The sequence below is a fragment of the Meles meles genome, chromosome 6 (assembly GCF_922984935.1).
Source record: "Meles meles chromosome 6, mMelMel3.1 paternal haplotype, whole genome shotgun sequence".
Taxonomy (NCBI): Eukaryota; Metazoa; Chordata; class Mammalia; order Carnivora; family Mustelidae; genus Meles; species Meles meles.
In genome coordinates, this window is record NC_060071.1 from 32,690,597 (window position 1) to 32,715,040 (window position 24,444).

The following is a 24,444-nucleotide window of genomic DNA, read 5'->3' on the forward strand; positions in this document are numbered from 1 at the left end:
ACCACCTCATATCCAGATAGCTAGTATTAAAAAAACAAAAACAAACAAACAAACAAAACACACATATACACAGACACACCCCAGAAAACAAAAAGAGCTGATAAGGACATTGAGAAATAGGAACTGTGTGTTGTTGGGGAATGTTAGTGGTAACATTGTTTAAAACAGCATGATAGTTCCTCAAAAATTAAAAATAGAATTACCATATGACCCAGCAATTTCACCTCTGGGTATATACCCAAAAGAATTGAAAACAGGGTCCCAAAGAGATATTTGTACACCCGCTCACAGGAGTATTTTTCACAATAGCCAAAACATGGAAGCAACCAATTATCCATTGACAGATGAATGTATTAGCAAAATGTGGTATATACATACAATGGAATATCATTCAACCTCAAAAAGGAAGAATATTGTTCCATTTGCTACAACATGGATGAATCTTGAGGACATGATGCTAAATGAAAAAGCCACTTATAAAGACAAATACTGTATGATTCCGACCACATGAGGTACTGGGAGAAATGTAAATCATAAAAACAGAAAGTAGTTCTGATACCTGCCAGGGACTGGGGGAAGATGAAAATGGGGACTTATTGTTTACTGCATATAGAGTTCATTTTACAAGAAGAAAAAGATTTATGGGGATGGATGTTGGTGATGAATGCACAACATTCTTAAAGTGCTTAATACCACTGAACTGTATATTGAAAGATGGTTAAGATGATCCATTTGTTATCTTTTACAACTTTTTAAAAAGCCATTAAAAAAGAGAATGGGAAGAAAGAAGCTGGTAAGGTGAGAACAGATGAATTTCTTTAAAAAAATAAAGTGACAGGTGGGAGGAGCAAGATGACAGAGGAGTAGGAGACCTAAATTTCATCTGGTCCCAGAAATCCGGCTAGATAGTTATCAAACCATTCTGAACTCCTACAAACTCAACAGGAGATCGAAGAGAAGAATGGCAGCAATTCTATGAACATAAAAGTGACCACTTTCTGGAAGGTAGGACATGCGGAGAAGTGAATCCAAGGAGATATTTGGGAAGATAGACCGAGGGGGGAGGGGTCAACTCCCAGAAGCGGTAGAGCAGTGGAGCTCAAAATTGAACTTTTATTAGACGTCTGCTCTGCGGAGAAATGTCACTCCAGTGGCTAAGGGGAAAGGGGGTGGAGGGTGGAACCCTTGCTAGGATAGTGTGGTCTCAGGACCCTCAGTGTCACAGGAAGACCAGGGGTGTCTGAGTGCAGCAAAGCTCTCAGGTATCAGAGCGGGGAAGCTGGCTGCAGAGACGGAGCTGAGGAGTGAGCTCACAGCTCGGGGTTGCCTTAAACAGTGATCCTAGGCACAGTCGGACCACTACTCTTTGAGTAGGGACCCAACAAGCAGCAGATCCAGGGAGACTCCCCTTCCCCTGGGAGGAGCGAAACAGGAGCACACTGCAGGAAGCTTCTAGGTTTGGAAACTCCAAACGGGGTTGTGCACCAGAGATAGAAATGCTCAGTCACAGCATTTGTGAGCTCGGAGTGTAGCCAGATCTTGGAGTGCAGCCAGAGACTAAGGAGACGGGAGAGACTGATTGCTTTTCTCTGAGGGTCCACTGAGGAGTGGGGCCCTGAGCTCTCGGGTCCTCTGAATCTAAGACTGAGAGGCTGCCATTTCCATTCTTCTCCTCCAAAGCTGTAAGGATAGCTTTCAGGGAACAAAAGCTACCAAGAGCAAAACCAAGCAGATTACTTAGCCTGGTCCCTGGCAAGGATGGTGCAGAGATGTTGGCGAGGATAAGGAGACTGGGGAACCCTCCTACACTGTTGGTGGGAATGCAAGCTGGTGCAGCCACTCTGGAAAACAGTATGGAGGTTCCTCAAAAAAGATGACAATAGAGCTAACCTACAACCCAGCAACTGCACTACTGGGTATTTACCCTAAAGAGACAAATGTAGTGATCACACAGGGCATGTGCACCTCAATGTCTATAGCAGCAATGTTCACAGTAGCCAAACTATGGAAAGAGCCTAGATGTCCATCAACACATCACTGGAATATTATGCAGCCATCAAAAATTGAAATTTTGGGGCGCCTGGGTGGCTCAGTGGGTTAAGCCTCTGCCTTCGGCTCAGGTCATGATCTCAGGGTCCTGGGATGGAGCCCCACATCAGGCTCTCTGCTCAGCAGGGAGCCTGCTTCCCCCTCTCTCTCTACTTGCCTCTCTATCTACTTGTGATCTCTCTCTATATATCAAATAAATAAAATCTTTTAAAAAAATTGAAATTTTGCCATTTGCAATGATGTGGAGGGAACTAAAGGGTATTATGCTGAGCAAAATAAGTCAATCCAAGAAAGACAATTATCATATGATCTCACTGATATGAGGAATTTGAGAAACAAGACAGGATCATATGGGAAGGGAGGAAAAAATGAAATAAGATGAAACCAGAGAAAGAGACAAACCATGAGAGACTCCTAATCTCAGGAAACAAACTAAGGACTGCTTGGGGCGGGGGCAGGGGGCGGTGAGAACGTATAGGGTGGCTGGGTGAAGGACAATGGGGAGGGTACGTGCTGTGGTGAGTGCTGTGAATTGTGTAAGACTGATGATTCACAGACCTGTACCCCTGAAACAAATAATACATTATATGTTAATAAAAAATAATAATTAATTAATTGATTAATAATTTTTTAAAGAATGTAATCACTAAAAAAATTAATAAACTTCCAGTTAAAAGATGAGTAAGTTCTGGCAATCAAACATATAGCACAACAACTAAATTAATGGTAAATTAACAATAATATGTTTTAGACATGGAAGTTGCTAAGAGAGTAGATATTAATAGTCCCCCCACCTCTTACCACCCCACACACAAAGTTATGTTAAATAATGAATGTGTTAACTAACCTTATTTTGGTAACCATTTTACAACACATACCTGTATCAAATTATCACATTGTATACTTTAAACTTATACAATGTTATATGAAATTATATCTCCATAAAGCTAAATAAAGAACAAGAATTAAAATGGAAAAAAAAATAGGGACAGAAATCAGAAAAGTGGTTTGCTCTGGTAAGAAGACAGAATGTCAAGGAGTCTTAAGGAACTTAAAGAGTCATAAAAATGTTTTACATGTTATACAGATGTGGTTTATGTAGGTAAATGCATTTGTCAACAAAATCCCTAAAATCAAGATGCTTATCACTCAATACCAGAAATAAATTGACCATAAGGTTTCACTTTTGAATATTTAAGATATCTTTATATTTTAAAGACAACTCAGTTTTGGTATATACTTGTGATCCGCTTGTTCAATGTGTGTATGTACAGAATAAATCCAAGATTAAAGCACAGAATTAAGGTATTATGATGAATTTTCTACTATTTAAAGGTAGAATTTATTCATTCGACATGACTTATATGGGAGTAAACACTGTAATCCATTGAAATGCAGGTTACATAACTGATACAATATTCATTTACAAAATATCCTGCAGCTGTAAACATGAATGAAGTAGGTCTAACTATAAGGAAAGATCTCCAAGATACAGAAGTTACTGAAAAAGGAAGAAGTAAAACAGTAAATTCTCATGGATTAAAATAAATTCCATATATATTTATATGTATATTTATAAAAACAATCTGAAAGTAAATAAATTGTAAATGGTACTTTCTTCTGAAAATAGCAACAGGGGATCAGAAGTGAAGGGAAGAGTTATTTTTCACTGTAAATCCTTTTGCACCCTCTGGATTATTTCTGACTATATAGTTGCTTTGGCAATTTCCATGGAGACAGAGGAGAAAGAGGGTCTCAAACAATGTTCATGTTTCTTATAAGCAATCTCTCCCATGCCTTACAGCAGATATTCTAAATCTTCATCTCTCCCCTCAAACTCCACATCTCACCCCTCTTCCCTACTTGCACAACATCAACAACCACAATATCCCAAAGCCAACAACTTTGTTTTCTACTCCAGGGAAAAGGGGGAACTCCCTATATTTCCTACTTCACACCCATATATTTACCTCTGGACTAAATCCATGGGTACCTCCTTTCCTCAGAAGGAAGAGGCCATTCCAGGCAAATCTTGTGTTCTTAGTCTATCTTCTATCTCTACAGGAAAGCTTATTCTCTCTATTAGTCCTCTCTCTACTTCTACAAGCTTGCTCTTAACTTGTCCTTTCTCCTGCCACCTCTGTATAGCTGCATGCTCAAGCCCCTCCTTTTTAAGAAAATTAATTTACATTCCCCTTTAGGCAGGATCCTAAATTCATTCTTCCCTTCATAGTTAAACTCTCACACGAGTGGGGACAGTCTCTACCTGAGGCAGTCTCTTCATTTCCCATTCACTTCTCAAATCTACCACAATCTTGCTCAGTCCACACTGCTACTTAAAAACACTCTTGCTGGGGGCGCCTGGGTGGCTCAGTGGGTTAAAGCCTCTGCCTTCGGCTCAGGTCATGATCCCAGGGTCCTGGGATCGAGCCCCACGTCGGGCTCTCTGCTCCGCAGGGGGCCTGCTTCCTCCTCTCCCTCTGCCTGCCTCTGCCTAGTTGTGATTTCTCTCTGTCAAATAAATACTTAAAGAAAAAAAAAAAAAAACACTCTTGCTGAAATCATTTAAGATGAAACCTATAGGTAAGGCCTTTTGTGAACCTTATTTTACTTCATCTCTCTGCTGTACTTGACACTGCTGACTGCTTCCACCCTCCTGAAACTCTCAAATCCCTTGACTTCTATGACACATCTCTTTCCTATCTATTATGCAGTAAAGATTCAAAAACAAGTATGACAAAGTCCCTGACTTCAAGCAAAGACTCTAAAATGAGTGAGATCTATGCAAACAGTCACAACACAGTGAAAAAGTACTATGATAGAGACAGGTACAAAATGCTATGGTAGGTTTGTGAAGCGGAAGGAGAGGGAGCGTGCATTTTAGGAGGAGGAAACCAACATGGACAAAGGCACATGTATAAATCAACATAGTCTGTATAAGGAATTTGATGGATAATGGTTGAGCACACAAATTTTGAAACCATCCAATCTGATTCTACCATTTGCCAGCTGAATAAAGGTAAAATCAGTCTCTATCTCACAGGACTATAATGAAAATTAAATACTATTTATAAAGCACTGAGCACAAGACCTGGCATACATTGATTTCTCAATAAATGTTAACTCCTTCATGGCAAAAAACAGTCAGCAAACTAGGAATAAAAGGAAACTTCAACATGATAAAGGACAGTTACCAAAAAACTACAGGTAACATCACACTTAATGCTGAAAGACTGAAAGCTTTCACCCTAAGATCAGGAACAAGACAAGGATGTCCATTCTCATCACTTCTATTTAACATTGAAATGAAGGTTTTAGCCAGGATGCTTAAGTAAGAAAAAGACATAAAATGCATCCAGATTTGGGGACGCCTGGGTGGCTCAGTGGGTTGAGCCTCTGCCTTCCGCTCAGGTCATCATCTCAGGGTACTGGGATTGAGCCCCGCATCGGGCTCTCTGCTCAGCAGGGAGCCTGCTTCCCTCTCTCTCTGCCTACTTGTGATCTCTCTCTCTGTCAAATAAATAAATAAAATCTTTTAAAAAAAAAATGCATCCAGATTTGAATGGAAGAAAATAAAACTATCACTATTTGTAGATGACATAATCTTGTATATAATTATGTATATAATTATATATAATTAATTGTATACATTATACATTATATATATAATTATATATAATTAATTATATATAATATATGTAAAATATAAATATAAAAACATTTAATATATAAATATAAAAATAAATATAAAATATATCTTATATATTTTATATATAAAAACTTCATAGTAATATATTAACAACAATTAGAACTACTGGTTGAGTGAGGTTGCATGATACAAAAATCAATTATATTTCCATACACTAGCAATGAACAATTCAAAAATGAAAGAAAACAATTTCATTACAATAGTATCCAAAAACTAAAGGGCTTAAGAACAAATTCAGCAAAAGTAGGAGACATACAACTAAAAACTATAAAACATCATTAAAAGAAATTAACACATAAGTAAATGGAAAGACCTCCATGTTCACAGACTGGAGAACACATTATTATAAAATCTCCAACCTGATTTACAGATTCATAATATAAATTCAAAACAATCCCATCAAAATCCAGCTGGATTTTTTTTGGTAGAAATTGACAAGCTGATCCTAAAATTCATATGGAAATGCAAGGGATCCAGAAGAGCCAAAATAATCTTCAATAGGAAGCACAAAGTTGGAGAACTCATATTTCATGATTTTAAAACTTCCTGGCATAAGGAGAAATCTATAAATCACTGGAAGAGAACTGAAAGTCCAGAAACCTAACCTTACATATACAGTCAAATGATATTCTTCAAGGGTGCCAAGATAATTCAATGGTCTGTGACAACTGGATATCTGAGCCCTCTACCTCAAAGCATACACAAAAATTAACTCAAAAAGGGGGCACCTTGAATAGCTCAGTTGGTTAACCATGACTCGCTCTCAGCCCAGGTCATATGTGGGTCATATGAGGGTCATGAGATTGAGTCCCACATCAGGCTTCACACTAGGCATTAAGTCTGGAATCTGTTTGGAACTCTCTCTCTCTCTCACCATCTTCCCTCTACCCACCCCCCCCCCAAAAAAGTTAACTCAAAATGGATCACAGACCTACATTTAAGAGCTCATATTTAGAAGAAAATATGAGTAAACCTTCATGAACTTAGATCAGGCAAAGGTTTCTTAGATATAACACCCAAAGCACAAACAACAAAATATAACATAACACCCAAAGCACAAACAAAAGAAAAATAGATAAAAATTAAAAACATTTATTCTTCAAAAGACAATACCAAGAAAGTAAAAAGACAGTTCACAGAATGGGAGAAAATACTTGTAAATCACGTGTTTTATAAGTGACTTATATCCAGAATATCTAAAAAACTCTTACAATAAAAGGGTAAACAACATAATTTTTAAGTGGGCAAAGGATTCAAATAGATATTTCTCCAAAAAAGATATATAAATGGCCAATTAGCACATGAAAAGATATTCAATATCATTATTCATTAAGGAAACATAAATCAAAACCACAATGAGATACAACTTCCCATTCACTATAATGGCTAAAACGTAAAAAGAGGGAGAGAGATAGTAACAAATGTAGGTGAGGACATGGAAAACCTGGAATCCTCAAACATTGCTGGTGGGAATGTAAAATGATACAGTCTTTTGGAAAACCATTTGGCAGTTTCACAAATTGTTAAACATGGAGTTACCAAATGACCCAGCAAATTACGCTTTTAGGTATATACCTAAAAGACATGAAACCATATGCACACAAAAACTTACACACAGAAATTCATAGCAAAAAGCTTAGAAGAGGGGGGAGGAGTCAAGATGGCGGAGAAGTAGCAGCCTGAGACTACATCAGGTAGCAGGAAATCAACTCGATAGCTTATCTAAACATTGCAAACACCTACAAATCCAATGGGAGAGCAAAGAGAAGAAGAACAGCAACTCTAGAAACAGAAAATCAACCACTTTCTGAAAGGTAGGACTGGCTGAGAAGTGAATCTAAAACGACGGGAAGATAGACCGCGGGGGGAGGGGCTGGCTCCCGGCAAGCGGCGGAGCAACGGAGCACAAAATCAGGACTTTTAAAAGTCTGTTCCACTGAGGGACATTGCTCCAGAGGCTAAACCAGGGTGAAGCCCACGCGGAATCAGCGTGGCCCCAGGCCCCGCAGGGTCACAGAAGGATCGGGGGTGTCAGAGTGTCGGAGAGCTCGCAGGTATTAGAACGGAGAAGCCGGCTACAGAGACAGAGCCGAGGACTGTGCTCTCAGGTTGGGGTTACCTGGAACCGGTCACGGGCTGGGTGAGCTCGGAACGCGACTAGAGGCTGGGGATACGGGAGTGATTGGGTGCTGTCCTCTGGGGGCGCACTGAGGAGTGGGGCCCCAGGCTCTCGGCTCCTCCGGGCCGGAGACTGGGAGGCCGCCATTTTCATTCCCGTCCTCCGGAACTCTACGGAAAGCGTTCAGGGAACAGAAGCTCCCAAAAGCGAACCCGAGCCAATTACTTAGTCCGGCCGCCGGTAAGGGCGGTGCAATCCCGCCTCGGGCAAAGACACTAGAGAGTCACTACAACAGGCCCCTCCCCCAGAAGATCAACAAAATATCCAGCCAGGACGTAGTTCATCTATCAAGGAGAAAGCAGGTTCAATTCCTAAGACAGCAGAGCAATTCCAGAGGAGGAGAAAGCAAAGCACGGAACTCATGGCTTTCTCCCCATGATTCTTTAGTCTTGCGGCTACTTCAATTTTTTTTTTCTTTTTTCAATTTTTTTTTCTTTTTTCTTTTTTCTTCTTCTGCTAAATTTTTTTAAAACTTTTACCCTTTTCTTTTTTAATGTTTTTTGACTAGTTCATCTAAATATATATATTTTTTCTTTCTTTTTTATATTTTTTCTTTATTTGTTTTATTTTTTAAATTTTTTTCTTTTTTTTTTCTTTTTTTTTTTCAGAACCTGTTTTTATCCCCTATCTCCCCCCTACAATTAGGGGTCTCTTCTGATTTGGTTACAGCGCATTTTTCTGGGGTCTTTGCCACCCATTTAGTAGTTTATTTGCTCCTTCATATCCTCTTATCTGGACAAAATGACAAGGCGGAAAAATTCACCACAAACAAAAGAACAAGAGACAGTACCGAAGGCTAGGGACCTAATCAACACAGACATTGGTAATATGTCAGATCAAGAGTTCAGAATGACGATTCTGAACATTCTAGCCAGGCTCGAAAAAGGCATGGAAGATATTAGAGAAACCCTCTCTGGAGATATTAAAGCCCTTTCTGGAGAAATTAAAGAACTAAAATCTAACCAAGTTGAAATCAAAAAAGCTATTAATGAGGTGCAATCAAAAATGGAGGCTCTCACTGCTAGGATAAATGAGGCAGAAGAAAGAATTAGTGATATAGAAGACCAAATGACAGAGAATAAGGAAGCCGAGCAAAAGAGGGACAAACAGCCACTGGACCACGAGGGGAGAATTCGAGAGATAAGTGACACCATAAGACGAAACAACATTAGAATAATTGGGATTCCAGAAGAAGAAGAAACAGAGAGGGGAGCAGAAGGTCTATTGGAGAGAATCATTGGAGAGAACTTCCCTAATATGGCAAAGGGAACAAGCATCAAAATCCAGGAGGTGCAGAGAACCCCCCTCAAAGTCAACAAGAATAGGTCCACACCCCGTCACCTAATAGTAAAATTTACAAGTCTTAGTGACAAACAGAAAATCCTGAAAGCAGCCCGAGAAAAGAAGTCTGTAACATACAATGGTAAAAATATTAGATTGGCGGCAGACTTATCCACAGAGACCTGGCAGGCCAGAAAGAGCTGGCATGATATATTCAGAGCACTAAACGAGAAAAACATGCAGCCAAGAATACTCTATCCAGCTAGGCTATCATTGAAAATAGAAGGAGAGATAAAAAGCTTCCAGGACAAACAAAAACTGAAAGAATTTGCAAACACCAAACCAGCTCTACAGGAAATATTGAAAGGGGTCCTCTAAGCAAAGAGAGAGCCTAAAAGTAGTAGATCAGAAAGGTACAGAGACAATATACAGTAACAGTCACCTTACAGGCTAATAATGGCACTAAATTCATATCTCTCAATAGTTACCCTGAATGTTAATGGGCTAAATGCCCCAATCAAAAGACACAGGGTATCAGAATGGATAAAAAAAACAAAACCCATCAGTATGTTGCCTACAAGAAACTCATTTTAGACGCGAAGACACCTCCAGATTTAAAGTGAGGGGGTGGAAAACAATTTACCATGCTAATGGGCATCAGAAGAAAGCTGGGGTGGCAATCCTTATATCAGATCAATTAGATTTTAAGCCAAAGACTATAATAAGAGATGAGGAAGGACACTATATCCTACTCAAAGGGTCTGTCCAACAAGAAGATCTAACAATTTTAAATATCTATGCCCCTAACATGGGAGCAGCCAACTATATCAACCAATTAATAACAAAATCAAAGAAACACATCAATAATAATACAATAATAGTAGGGGACTTGAACACTCCCCTCACTGAAATGGACAGATCATCCAAGCCAAAGATCAACAAGGAAATAAAGGCCTTAAATGACACACTGGACCAGATGGACATCACAGATATATTCAGAACATTTCATCCCAAAGCAACAGAATACACATTCTTCTCTAGTGCACATGGAACCTTCTCCAGAATAGATCACATCCTGGGTCACAAATCAGGTCTCAACCGGTATCAAAAGATTAGGATCATTCCCTGCATATTTTCAGACCACAATGCTCTGAAGCTAGAACTCAATCACAAGAGGAAAGCTGGAAAGAACCCAAATACATAGAGACTAAACAGCATCCTTCTAAAGAATGAATGGGTTAACCAGGAAATTAAAGAAGAATTGAAAAAATTCATGGAAACAAATGATAATGAAAACACAACAGTTCAAAATCTGTGGGACACAGCAAAGGCAGTCCTGAGAGGAAAATATATAGCGGTACAAGCCTTTCTCAAGAAACAAGAAAGGTCTCAAGTACACAACCTAACTCTACACCTAAAGGAGCTGGAGAAAGAACAAGAAAGAAACCCTAAACCCAGCAGGAGAAGAGAAATCATAAAGATCAGAGCAGAAATCAATGAAATAGAAACAATAGAAAAAATCAATGAAACTAGGAGCTGGTTCTTTGAAAGAATCAATAAGATTGATAAACCCCTGGCCAGACTCATCAAAAAGAAAAGAGAAAGGACCCAAATAAATAAAATCATGAATGAAAGAGGAGAGATCACAACTAACACCAAAGAAATACAGACAATTATAAAAACATACTATGAGCAACTCTATGCCAACAAATTTGACAATCTGGAAGAAATGGATGCATTCCTAGAGACATATAAACTACCACAACTGAACCAGGAAGAAATAGAAAACCTGAACAGGCCCATAACCAGTAAGGAGATTGAAACAGTCATCAAAAATCTCCAAACAAACAAAAGCCCAGGGCCAGACGGCTTCCCAGGGGAATTCTACCAAACATTTAAAGAAGAACTCATTCCTATTCTCCTGAAACTGTTCCAAAAAATAGAAATGGAAGGAAAACTTCCAAACTCATTTTATGAGGCCAGCATCACCTTGATCCCAAAACCAGACAAGGATCCCACCAAAAAAGAGAACTACAGACCAATATCCTTGATGAACACAGACGCAAAAATTCTCGCCAAAATACTAGCCAATAGGATTCAATAGTACATTAAAAGGATTATTCACCACGATCAAGTGGGATTTATTCCAGGGCTGCAGGGTTGGTTCAACATCCGCAAATCAATCAATGTGATAGAACACATTAATAAAAGAAAGAACAAGAACCATATGATACTCTCAATAGATGCTGAAAAAGCATTTGACAAAGTACAGCATCCCTTCCTGATCAAAACTCTTCAAAGTGTGGGGATAGAGGGCACATACCTCAATATTATCAAAGCCATCTATGAAAAACCCACCGCAAATATCATTCTCAATGGAGAAAAACTGAAAGCTTTTCCGTTAAGGTCAGGAACACGGCAGGGATGTCCATTATCACCACTGCTATTCAACATAGTACTAGAAGTCCTAGCCTCAGCAATCATACAACAAAGAGAAATTAAAGGCATCCAAATTGGTAAAGAAGAAGTCAAACTATCACTCTTCGCAGATGATATGATACTATATGTGGAAAACCCAAAAGACTCCACTCCAAAACTGCTAGAACTTGTACAGGAATTCAGTAAAGTGTCAGGATATAAAATCAATGCACATAAAATCAAGCACAGAAATCAGTTGCATTTCTGTACACCAACAACAAGACTGAAGAAAGAGAAATTAGGGAGTCAATCCCATTTACAATTGTACCCAAAACTATAAGATACCTAGGAATAAACCTAACCAAAGACTAAGAACCTATACACAGAAAATTTTAAAGTACTCATGAAAGAAATTGAGGAAGACACAAAAAAATGGAAAAATGTTCCATGCTCCTGGATTGGAAGAATAAATATTGTGAAAATGTCTATGCTACCTAAAGCAATCTACACATTTAATGCAATCCCTATCAAAATACCATCCATTTTTTTCAAAGAAATGGAACAAATAATCCTAAAATTTATATGGAACCAGAAAAGACCTCGAATAGCCAAAGGAATATTGAAAAAGAAAGCCAAAGTTGGTGGCATCACAATTCCGGACTTCAAGCTCTATTACAAAGCTGTCATCATCAAGACAGCATGGTACTGGCACAAAAACAGACACATAGATCAGTGGAACAGAATAGAGAGCCCAGAAATCGACCCTCAACTCTATGGTCAACTAATCTTCGACAAAGCAGGAAAGAATGTCCAATGGAAAAAAGACAGCCTCTTCAATAAATGGTGCTGGGAAAATTGGACAGCCACATGCAGAAAAATGAAATTGGACCACTTCCTTACACCACACACGAAAATAGACTCCAAATGGATGAAGGACCTCAATGTGAGAAAGGAATCCATCAAAATCCTTGAGGAGAATGCAGGCAGCAACCTCTTCGACCTCAGCCGCAGCAACATCTTCCTAGGAACAACGGCAAAGGCAAGGGAAGCAAGGGCAAAAATGAACTATTGGGATTTCATCAAGATCAAAAGCTTTTGCACAGCAAAGGAAACAGTTAACAAAACCAAAAGACAACTGACAGAATGGGAGAAGATATTTGCAAATGACATATCAGATAAAGGGCTAGTATCCAAAATCTATAAGGAACTTAGCAAACTCAACACCCAAAGAACAAACAATCCAATCAAGAAATGGGCAGAGGACATGAACAGACATTTCTGCAAAGAAGACATCCAGATGGCCAACAGACACATGAAAAAGTGCTCCACGTCACTCAGCATCAGGGAAATACAAATCAAAACCACCATGAGATATCACCTCACACCAGGCAGAATGGCTAAAATTAACAAGTCAGGAAATGACAGATGCTGGAGAGGATGTGGAGAAAGGGGAACCCTCCTCCACTGTTGGTAGGAATGCAAGCTGGTGCAACCACTCTGGAAAACAGCATGGAGGTTCCTCAAAATGTTGAAAATAGAACTACCCTATGACCCAGCAATTGCACTACTGGGTATTTACCCTAAAGATACAAACGTAGTGATCCGAAGGGGCACGTGTACCCGAATGTTTATAGCAGCAATGTCTACAATAGCCCAACTATGGAAAGAACCTAGATGTCCATCAACAGATGAATGGATAAAGAAGAGGTGGTATATATACACAATGGAATACTATGCAGCCATCAAAAGAAATGAAATCATGCCATTTGCGACGACGTGGATGGAACTAGAGCGTATCATGCTTAGTGAAATAAGTCAATCGGAGAAAGACAACTATCATATGATCTCCCTGATATGAGGACATGGAGAAGCAACATGGGGGGTTAGGGGGATAGGAGAAGTATAAATGAAACAAGATGGGATTGGGAGGGAGACAAACCATAAATGACTCTTAATCTCACAAAACAAACTGGGGGTTGCTGGGGGGAGGTGGGATTGGGAGAGGGGGAGGGGGCTATGGACATTGGGGAGGGTAAGTGCTATCGTGAGTGCTGTGAAGTGTGTAAACCTGGCGATTCACAGACCTGTACCCCTGGGGATAAAAATACATTATATGTTTATTAAAAAAAAAAAAATTTGGAAGGGGAGGCGAACCATAAGAGACTATGGACTCTGAAAAACAACCTGAGGGTTTTGAAGGGTCAGGGGTGGGAGGTTGGGGGAACAGGTGGTGGGTAATGGGGAGGGCACGTTTTGCATGGAGCACTGGGTGTTGTGCAAAAAGAATGAACACTGTTACGCTGAAAAATAAATAAAATGGAAAAAAAAAAAAGCTTAGAAGAGCCAAAATGTGTATGTCGGGGGGGTGGAGTGGGTGGAAACAACCCAAATGTCCACCAATTGATGAATGGATAAGTAAAATATGCTGTGTATCTATCTATCTATCTATCTATACTGAGGAGTCTGGCTCCTGACCAAAACCTTAAAATCTGTGTGTGTAATTTTCCAGCCTGACCATAAGCAATTACAAAGGCCTTATCTTGCAGGCCTCACAGGGGAAAGCTGTCCTACCCACACTGTACTGGGTACATAGTCAGTGCACTGCAATCTCTGAAGAGAGCTGTAGTCAGGAACTCGGGCTCCCCTGGCTGACCATGTTCTTAAGCATGGCTACATTTCCAGCCCGGGCCCTAGACTTCATTCAGGAGTCTGTCTGTGGCCTTCAGCTGAGGCCTTTCCTTGTGTACCTCTGCTGAGGCCTTTCATCAGGGAGGAAATACAGAAGACACTTTTTCTCTACTCTGACTCTGTGCTTTTCAGGTCCAAGCCCTTCCACTTCACTCTTGAACCAGCCCTGGGTCCATAAAAATGCAGGAACCTCCTGTCTGGCATTCCCTCTGCAGTGAAATGAGCCACCTCCCATCTCTGTGCTGATCCACCTGAGTGGGACACCAGCACTTTCCAAGATTTAGCCTCTTGTTTATACTATCTCAATAAGTGAATAAAGGTTCAACTGTTACTTTCATTTGGATCACTGTTTTTAATTAGCTACCCTGACACCTGGAAGTTCAGGTCTCTCTATTGCCAGGTCACCTGAGCTGACACTTAAAATGGCATATTACTCAGCCATGAAAAGGAATGAAGTATTGATTCATCCAAAAACATGGTTGAACCTTGAAAACTTTATGCTAAGTAGAAAAAATAAGTCACAAAAGATTGCCTATTGTACATTTCATTTACATAGAATATCCAGAAGAGGCAGATCTATAGAGACAGAAAGTAGATTAGTACCTAACAGGAACTGAGTAGAGGGAGGAATGAGTGGTGACTGCTAATAAGTACCAGTGTCTCTTCGGAGTGATGAAAATATCCAATTAAAAAAAATTTTTTTAAAGTAAGCTCCACGTCCAGCACAAAGCCCATCCTGGGGCCTGAACCCAAGACACCGAGATCAAGACTGGAGCAGAAATCAAGACCCAAGTGGAGATCAAGAGCTGGATGCCCAACCAACTGAGCCACCTAGGCATTCCTGCAGCGATGAAAATATTCTAAAATTAGATTGTGGTGACAGCTGTACAACTCCATAACTACAATTTTTAAAAAAAATGACAATGAATTGTACACTTTAAATAAATCGGTGAATTTTAAGGTATGTAAATTATTCCTCAATAATGTTTTTTAAAAAATGATAGTTCATAACATTCCTAGAGCACTAGTGAGATGGAAAACTGGGTAAGGAGATTATACTGCTTTGTAAAGGAGTTTGTAAAATATCCTTTAAGCAATGTAAATGTACTGAATTTCAGACTGACAAGACAATAATCATCTTTTAGAAAAAGCAATCTCATGACTGTGACAAGAATGGCTTAAAGAGTAGTTGGATTCTAGGTGGAAAGACCACATGACAGGATGGTTGCTTAAAAAATTAAAAGATGGGGGCACCTGGGTGGCTCAGTGGGTTAAAGCCTCTGCTTTCGGCTCAGGTCATGATCCCAGGGTCCTGGGATTGAGCCCCGCATGGGCTCTCTGCTCAGCAGGGAGTCTGCTTCCACCTCTTTCTCTGTCTGCCTGCCTTTCTGTCTACTTGTGATCTCTTCCTGCCAAATAAATAAATAAATAATCTTTAAAAAAAAAAAAAAAAAAAACAACTAAAAGATGAAGAGAAGTGGAGCCCAGACATGCCAGAAAAGAAAAAGGGCTAAGAGCGTATCTTTAGAGTAAAATGCTATTCTGGAAACTTTCTATAGAAAACAACTACTAACATACTAAAGGATATGTTCTTATTTTATGAGCCCCCAGACAGAGGGAACTACAGAACATAATCAAGTCCAGGAGAATAGAGTGGTAGAAAACTCCTAATAACTGACTTATTAAAATAGTTATCAGCTGTTGAAATCGAAGACTTAACAAATTAAGGATCTGTCTTCAGGAATATCAGATTATCATGTCAATATTCTCAAATGTGTGTCAGACTAGCAGTGTGAACTCTATCTTAAAATATAAAAGTATAAAAAAAATTCCTTTGGAATTACAATGGAAAAATTCACTCAAAACTACTCTAACCATCAGAACCAGCTTCATTTCCTTCAATCAAATGTCCTACAAACTAAAAGTAAGCATGCTATATATGTAAACTTTGTAATAAATAATATTTACCCATTAAACCCTCATAGGAAAAGACAGCTGGCACTGCCTTAAATATTTCAAAAATAATTTTAATTATAAAATACATCTTATAAGGCAAATGCATTAAAAGAATATCTCACCTCAGATTTTTAGATGAATCCCCAAAGAAATGTCTACAGCATGAGTTCCAGTTCAGGCAGATACCTGAATTGAAAAAAAAAAAAAAAAAAAAGGAGAAGGAGAAGAAGAAAAAAAGACATGGTCAATATAACTAAATCTGAGAAGGGAATTTAATTTTTTCAGTAGAAGCCTAACTTGATCATTTATTCACTAAACTTCTGTGTTTGTGTTTTATAAATCTGTAGAATGCCAAGAATCTTAATTCTGCCAGACTCTCTATTGCCTTTTTTTTTTCTTTAAGATTTTATTTACTGATTGTCGGAAAGAGAGAGAACACAAGCAGGCTCCCTGACGAGAAAGGAGACTAATGTGGGGCTCTATCCCAATACCCTGGGACAATGACCTGAGCCAAAGGCAGACACTTAACCAGCTGAGCCACCTAGTATTAAAATAATACTTTAATACAATTAAAGTATTGTAATATACTTTACAAAATATATACTATGCTAATGGGGCTAGGGGTATAAGGGGAAGATCAATCCAAGAAAGACATTTTTCTTTCACCAGTTCAAGTCTTCAAAAGAAAAGGCATTTTCTAAAAGTCTATACTCCCTATAATAATCCCACCATCATGACTTCCCATCCTCATAAAAAACAGAATACAAAAATCTGGAAATAAAGTAAACCAAGAATATATTTTATAAAGCTTAAATAAAAGGAAATGTTAAATAAAAATGGTGAAAAAACTATGAAAATGTTTATCTACATTGACAAAGAAAATCTAATTAAAATGAGATGTCATTTTCCATCAGTGAAATTAGAGTTGTTTTTTAAGATGTTAGTCATTAGTGCTATCCCAATAGCTTCTTGGCCTTTTGGCTAAGATCTTTCCTCCTTCCCCGACTCACAGTAGGATTACACTTCACTGCCCTTGTTTCAACTTGGGCGTGGCTACACTGACTTGCTTTAGTCACTAAGGTGTATGTAAACATGATATGAAACATCAGCAGGAATAAGTTTTAGGAACCAGTACACAACCGGAAGACCTACCGACTGCAGTAATTAAAAAACAAGTAACTGGGGCGCCTGGGTGGCTCAGTGGGTTAAGCCGCTGCCTTCGGCTCAGGTCATGATCTCAGGGTCCTGGGATCGAGTCCCGCATCGGGCTCTCTGCTCAGCAGGGAGCCTGCTTCCCTCTCTCTCTCTCTGCCTGCCTCTCTGCCTACTTGTGATCTCTGTCAAATAAATAAATAAAATCTTAAAAACAAACAAGCAAACAAACAAGTAACTAAAGGAGCTTTGATCAGGGTGATTCACTAAGTAACTCCAAGTGAGAATACCACCTGCTGATATGTGTTCAACATGTAACATGACCTTTGTTGTAAAAAATAAAACCTGTTGCATTAAACCATGAGATTTGGGGGATTATCTGTTACTACAGCATATTCTAAACAATACTGAGAGCTGCAAATGACAATGTAATGTAACATAATAGATATTACAATAATATAATAATGCAATATAATGGACATCTTTGCACACTGCTCATGGTAGTATAAACTGGTAAACTCTTTCTGGAAAGCAATACTCAAGAGCCTTAAAAAGTTCAAACCCTCTTACCTAGTACCTTCTATTCCAGAAATCTGTCCTAAATAATAAAAACTCCAGACTTAGATTATAGCTCATTTACGACTGCAAAGAAATGGAAATAACAAACTAAATGTCCAAATGATTAGTTAATAAATCAGAATAAGAAATAATTAAAATTAAATATCAAAAATGCTTAAGGACTTATAGGGGAAACTGTGAAAGGCATACATGGGAACTTTATGTACTGTCTGCTCAATTTTTCTGGGTATGTATAAACTATAGAAAGCAGATCAGTTGCTACAGGAGCTGAAGGTCATGTCAAAGAACTGATTGTAAAGGGGCTTAAGAGAACTTTATGTTTAATAGTATTTTACTGAGAACCAGAGCTTGATCCTAGAATACGTTTGGGGTTTTATTAATTTATTCTTTCAGTATTTATTGCAGGCCTCCACGTACAAACAGCAGCCTACGCAGCAGAGGTATGCTTTTGCAGTGGGTCTGTTCCCCAAAGTTCGGTGAGACCTGCCTTTCAAGTGGTCACTGTAGTCAGTAGAAGCATTGACAATCCACAAACCACGCCTTTTAAAAATAATCCTTACACTGGCTATATATAAGAGGTAGGTCATGATTATTTCTAAGAACCATTTGCATTAGTGATTATTTGTTGACCTAATCTTTCTGAAAACAAGCTTAAAATTCCTACAACTGAACATTTATCATCTATAACATGAACATGTATCAGGTGTTTTGAATTCATTGTTTTGGATTATATGAAGGTGTTTATACGATTATATGCCTTGGTAACCACCATTAAAAATTTTATGAGTTCTGAGCATTTACTTAAAGGATTAAAGGTTTTTGCAACTATAAAAATGGCTAAAGTGTCTAAAACTTCAACAAAGAAACTGTAGAAAAATATAAGTGAAATCTAGAAAGAAAAAACTGACAATGAAGACAAAGCATTAAACAATGAGAACAAAAAGTATTAGGTTAATCAAACAGAAACAGCCAAGGCATATAACGAACAAGTTTTATTCAACAAGAAATGATAATAACACAGGAAATATCTGTTTTAGCAGAAAGCACAGATTTTGAGACAGTGGGGAGAGTAGTTAAAAATCAAAAACTAGGGGCCCCTGGGTGGCTCAGTCAGTTAAGCATCTGACTTCTTGATTTTGGCTCAGGTCATGATCTCAGGGTTGTGAGATCAAGCCCCACATCAGGTTCCGTGCTGGGCATAAAAAACATAAAATAAAAACAAACATAAAAATCAAAAACTGCACTAACTTCTCATGATAAGAAGACCTGAGATACCCACTATATTGTAGGGAGTAATACATAAGAAGCAAAACACTGGCGAGAACATATAGGAGAATCTAATCCAGAAATGATTTTCAAGCAATGGACATAGAGATTAAATCACTGCTTAAGTTACAATTGTATAATATGTTGCTTTCTCAGGTCTGATGTTTATATTGCATCCAAAATGTATTAAATTGTTCATAGTTTAAAATAAGATACAAATAAATTACATTATTTTTAACTAATAACCATTATGAGTATAAGAACAACATGTGTTTATCAGAGAATAGCTAGTAAATATGAGTAAAATAGCTTTAGAAATCAAGGATATAACACAGGAAATATATGTGTGTTATCAGAATACAGACAATAAAGATGAGTTTTCAAGCTCTTAGAAACAAAGGACATAATTTGAGACACAAGATTATTTAGACGATAAAAAAAAGATGGAGAATTCTTAATATACATAGTTTCCTGACTCTTAGAAAAAATGACCTATAAGTAGTCCATAAAAATGGATGGAAAACACTATCACGAAGCTGGTCTTGATTTCTAAATTCTAGAAACCTTAAGTACTAACTGTCCCCAATCAACTAAAGAGTCAACCTACAGCCTGGAGGCCAAAACCAGCCATGCCAGTTTTGTCTGGCCCTTGAGCTAAGAATGGTTTTTACATTTTTTAAAATGTTGTGAAAAAACAAAAAATAATATGCAACAGAGACGGTAGTCACAAAACTTAAAACGTTTACTATCTCACCCTTTACAGAAAAAGTATGCAGCCCTCTGAACTAAACAATTCATAAATGAGTGAAACAGGTCTTAGTGGCAGCTCTAACCCGGAGATTTAAAGTGTACCATGGCATCACAGTGTATTAGAACTTGAAGGCCGCTAAGACCATCCTTCCTCTCCATCATGTTACAAAGAAGGTAACTTAAAGCCCAGAAATGACAATCTTCCAGGTCTACTGTCTCCTGAACCCAATGTGCTTTACATCCTATTACAACATTGGCCCCTTTTCTTCTAGTGGGGTAATCTGAGAATAAAAGGTACAGTAAGTAAGTGCACTCTCCTCCAACTCTCCACTGAGCCCTTCCTACCTGAGAATAATCAACTGACCAAAGTGAGGCACTGATAATCTTCATATCTGACCAACTCAACATCAAGGGTCATTTCCTATTTTCTCAGCTTCATCTCCTTCTACTCTACTCATGTAAGCAAAATAAGCAAATGAATCTACTTAACATTCCTGAAAAAGTACCTTGTTCTTTTGGTCCTGAGGACCTAGGTTTATACAGTTTCTCTCCTAAGGGCAGCTCCTCCCTTCTCCACTGACCCAAATTCCTATCATCCTTGATGCCCAATTCAAAACACACTCAGAAAGCTTACAATCCAATAGGAAACACAGTTCAGATACACAAAAAAGTAAAAGATAAATATCCCCAAATAGAAATTCCTGGTAAAATGTAACCACTGAGGGAAATGTTCAGGTTAAGCCTTTGGGAAAGTCTCTGAATAAGATGTTAATAGACATTAAAAAAAAAAAAAAAAAAAAAAAAAGCTTTTCAGATTGGTTGCACAACATTGTGATTATACATAACCCCAATTAACTACACACTTTAAATGGCTAAGATGGTAAATTCTATGTTACATATATTTTACAATAATTAAAAAAAAAAAACTTTGGACCACAGAGCAAGATCATAATGGTGCAGAGAGCAAGCACTTGCTTATATTATAATAAATTGGATATTAAATTTAAGTTATAAAAGCTAAACACCTATCCTATAGCAATGGTTTTATATTTGCAAGTACCTTAAAATTAGACAATGTGGGGAATTGTGAATATAATAAGAGAGTTGCCTACAAGATCCAATTCTATAAAATAAAACAGAGGCTGCATCTAGAAGCCACTAAATTCTGGCAGCAAGATAAATGAATGTCCACAAGATTCCAAACTTTAAAAAAAAAAAAAAAAAAAAGACTTTAAAGGACAGAGAGAGGAAAAGGTGGTGTTCTAGGAAGTAGAATGAATAAAGGTACAAAAGGGACAATGTGTGATGGCAAGGATACTCACTGTCTTTTTGTTTCCCTAATAGCTGGACAACCCATGATATGGAAGAGGTTACCGAAAACCATAGACGGAAATATGCTGGCTAAGGTAATCAGTACTCAAAGTAGACAGTCCATGCCTTGCTTAAATTTTCAGATAACTTTTGTGAAAAGAGCAAAACTCTGCAAAACCAAATATAAATCCTGTGTATTTAAGGCTGAATCTGTTATTTTCACAAAATTAACCACACCAAAAGGGCTGGAACTTTTTACTTTTTGATTATTTTGGTTCCCTTTTTACTGAGTAATTTTATTCTATGAATACCAACCTCTGCTATTCTGTTCACTCCATGCCTAGGGCCTAGTAGATGCTCTCTAAATGCTTGTGGAATTAATATTGGGATATAATATACCTTTCACTTAAAATACTCCTCCTTTCTAACTATACAGAGTAACAAAAAGTAGACAGAAAATAAATAACATTAACTGAAAATGTTGTAAAAATGAAGCCAACCAAACACTTAAAACCATATTTCAAAACCACCTTTGTAGCAAACTGCTCACAAGTAAGTCAAACCTTTATTGCACCCTTTGTTGCAACACTACACACACACGCACGCACGCACACACACACCTCCATCAAGACAATCATTTTTTTAAAGACAATCATTTTTATTAAATATAGCTTGAAGAAGAAAAATCACATAATTTGATACCCAGAAAAATCCCAGTTTTCTTTCGCCTTTGTATTCCACACAATTCCTGGCACACAGTGGATGCCTTCAAATCATTCATTGAGTTGAGTAGTCACAGAGAAAATATTGTCTCTGCTGTCCATGTGACTTCATTATATTTCAAAGGTGTGAGTCATCAACTCTGGCAATAAAAGCAGAACTTATACCACTATAAATACTTGACGTATTTCAAGAGCTCTCAGAAATTAGGAGGGATCCATACATGTATTCCCTAAATTACACAAGTATCAGAAGATACATCATTTCACTGTTGTCAGTTTGCTATATTTAGATGGCTCTGAATTGAATCATTCAAGCATATACAAATAAAACCTTTAAGGGGTCCCCATACTTGCTCCTGACAGTCTGGAAACAAAAGCTGCTATTGAGATACAAGATGACAGGCAACAGGAATCTGACAGGCCAGTAATTTACTGCATTTTCTGCACATCTGAATTTGTAGGCCTCCATAGCCATTAAGCAAAATTAGTTTCATGATGCCAGCCAGAAAGCCTCATAGGCAACAGTTTTATGTCATTAAAAGAACTACCAGCCTCAATCTGTTTGAATTTGTGTTTGCTCATTAGAAGCCTCTCAGTGAATCAAGAGAGAGGTTTTAATTGCACTCTTGCTCTATCCATGTTTACTACCGCCCTGAACTATAACAAATTCCTATTCTCCCTTCGTACCCAATGCCTAAAATTCTTTAGATATAGTAGAAGAAACTAAGCGTCTAGCAGTTCTCTACCAAAAATAGAGCCATTTCAAAGGTACAAATGTGACTTTAACATATATTTATTCAGATTAAAAAGCCTGGGTCAGATAAAAACATCACCATCTTCCTTCTCTCCTACTTGTTAATCTCTGAATCCGCTATGCTATCTCAGGCTTCTACGTCTTTGCAAATGCTATTTCCCCCTCAGCTTGGTTGGAACCTCCTCCTCAGATCTGACTATGGTGAATTTCTGCTCACTAACTGGTTTTCCCAAGAAAGGTTCATGCAATCCTTTCCCTATGTACCTTCTACATACATCCATCAAGTACTTCTCAAACTGGGTTAACTCTGACTCTTACAGTCAAAGAACTGAACACCTCCTGGCAGAGTTAATATTCAGCTAGCAGACACTAGCACAGCTTTAAAGGATGAAATACTAAAATACTTCTGAAATAATATCTAGTAAGCAGTCACTGCCCTGAACTCCAAGGCCCTGTCTTACCACCACCACCACCAAAATTCAGCAACAAAAGCATCAAAGTCTGATACAGTATAAAAGTTTGGGGGGGGGGGGGTCCTTGAAGACCCTGAATCCAGTGCTATGGTCATTGTGATTGGTTGGTGCCTGTATTGTATTGAATGGTAAATACTCTGAATATCATCCCTGCCCCTTTATGCCCAAAGCCTAGAATACTACCTAACATATAGCAGATCCATAATGTACTATTAATTCTATGTCAAAATAATGAACACCAATCCTATTCAATGATCCAAGGCCAGTGGGTATATGTCAAAACTATACAAATAATCAGATTGGGAAAAAAAAAAAAACAACTAGGTGCTTAAGTACAAGATAGGAAAAGTGAAGTCTGCTTATTGCCTATTTCTATTTTCTTGCCTTTAGCCTCTGATAAAATAAATGCGTAATTTGATAATGTGGGCAAAAATCTCTAATGTGATCATTTATATAGCATATGATTCAAGTATTCTTTATGTTATTAAATGAAGATTAAAACAAAGTTTCTGTAAAACCACAGAATTTAAGAATGCCACCAACAGTGATCACTGAACTACAGTCAGTGTCTTGGACAGATATCACTCAGGAAGAACACAAATTATTAATTCAAACAGGAAAAAGTAAGAATGAAAAGAGTCAGTTAATTATGAATCACATGTCTAATTACAGGTTTTGCTAGGGGCTTCGGATACTTCTAATTAGTTTTACTTAGTATATTAATTATAAATAGAAAACCACAGAGAATTTGACTCATAGGAATTTACTGAGTATGTAAAATCAGATATTACGTTATCACTTTTATAATTTAATGATTAAATATTCAATAGTGCATGACAATTATTTTGAAAGTCATCAATAAAATATATATCACATTAAAATCAAGTAACACAAAACACAGCACCACCAAGATAGCGACAGAATCTTTTAAAAATCCAGAAGGATGGGGCACCTGGGTGGTTCAGTTGGTTAAGTGTCTGACTTCAGGTCAGGCCATGATCTCGAGAGGTCTTGGGATTGAGCCCTGCATCTGGCTCCGTGTTCAGCAGAGTCATTTTGTCCCTCTCCCATTGCCTCTCACTGCTGTTCATGCTCTGTCCCTCTCTGTCAAATAAATAAATAAAGTCTTAAAAAAAAATCCAGAAAGATAAGGTATG

General features: G+C 38.0%; 1 protein-coding gene across 8 annotated transcripts in view; it reads right to left on the bottom strand.

Moving 5' to 3' along the window:
* The window catches only part of PEAK1 (pseudopodium enriched atypical kinase 1), a 319,482-nt gene that overhangs the window by 253,259 nt on the left and 41,779 nt on the right, over positions 1 to 24,444 (bottom strand). For 7 of the 8 annotated variants that reach the window (XR_006818699.1, XM_046008372.1, XM_046008371.1 and 4 more), the window contains exon 2: positions 16,403 to 16,466. The exons of the other annotated variant lie outside the window; for it this stretch is intronic. The gene's annotated coding sequence lies outside the window, so the exon portion shown is untranslated. The remainder of the gene's footprint in view (positions 1 to 16,402; positions 16,467 to 24,444) is intronic. 8 annotated transcript variants of the gene reach the window in all.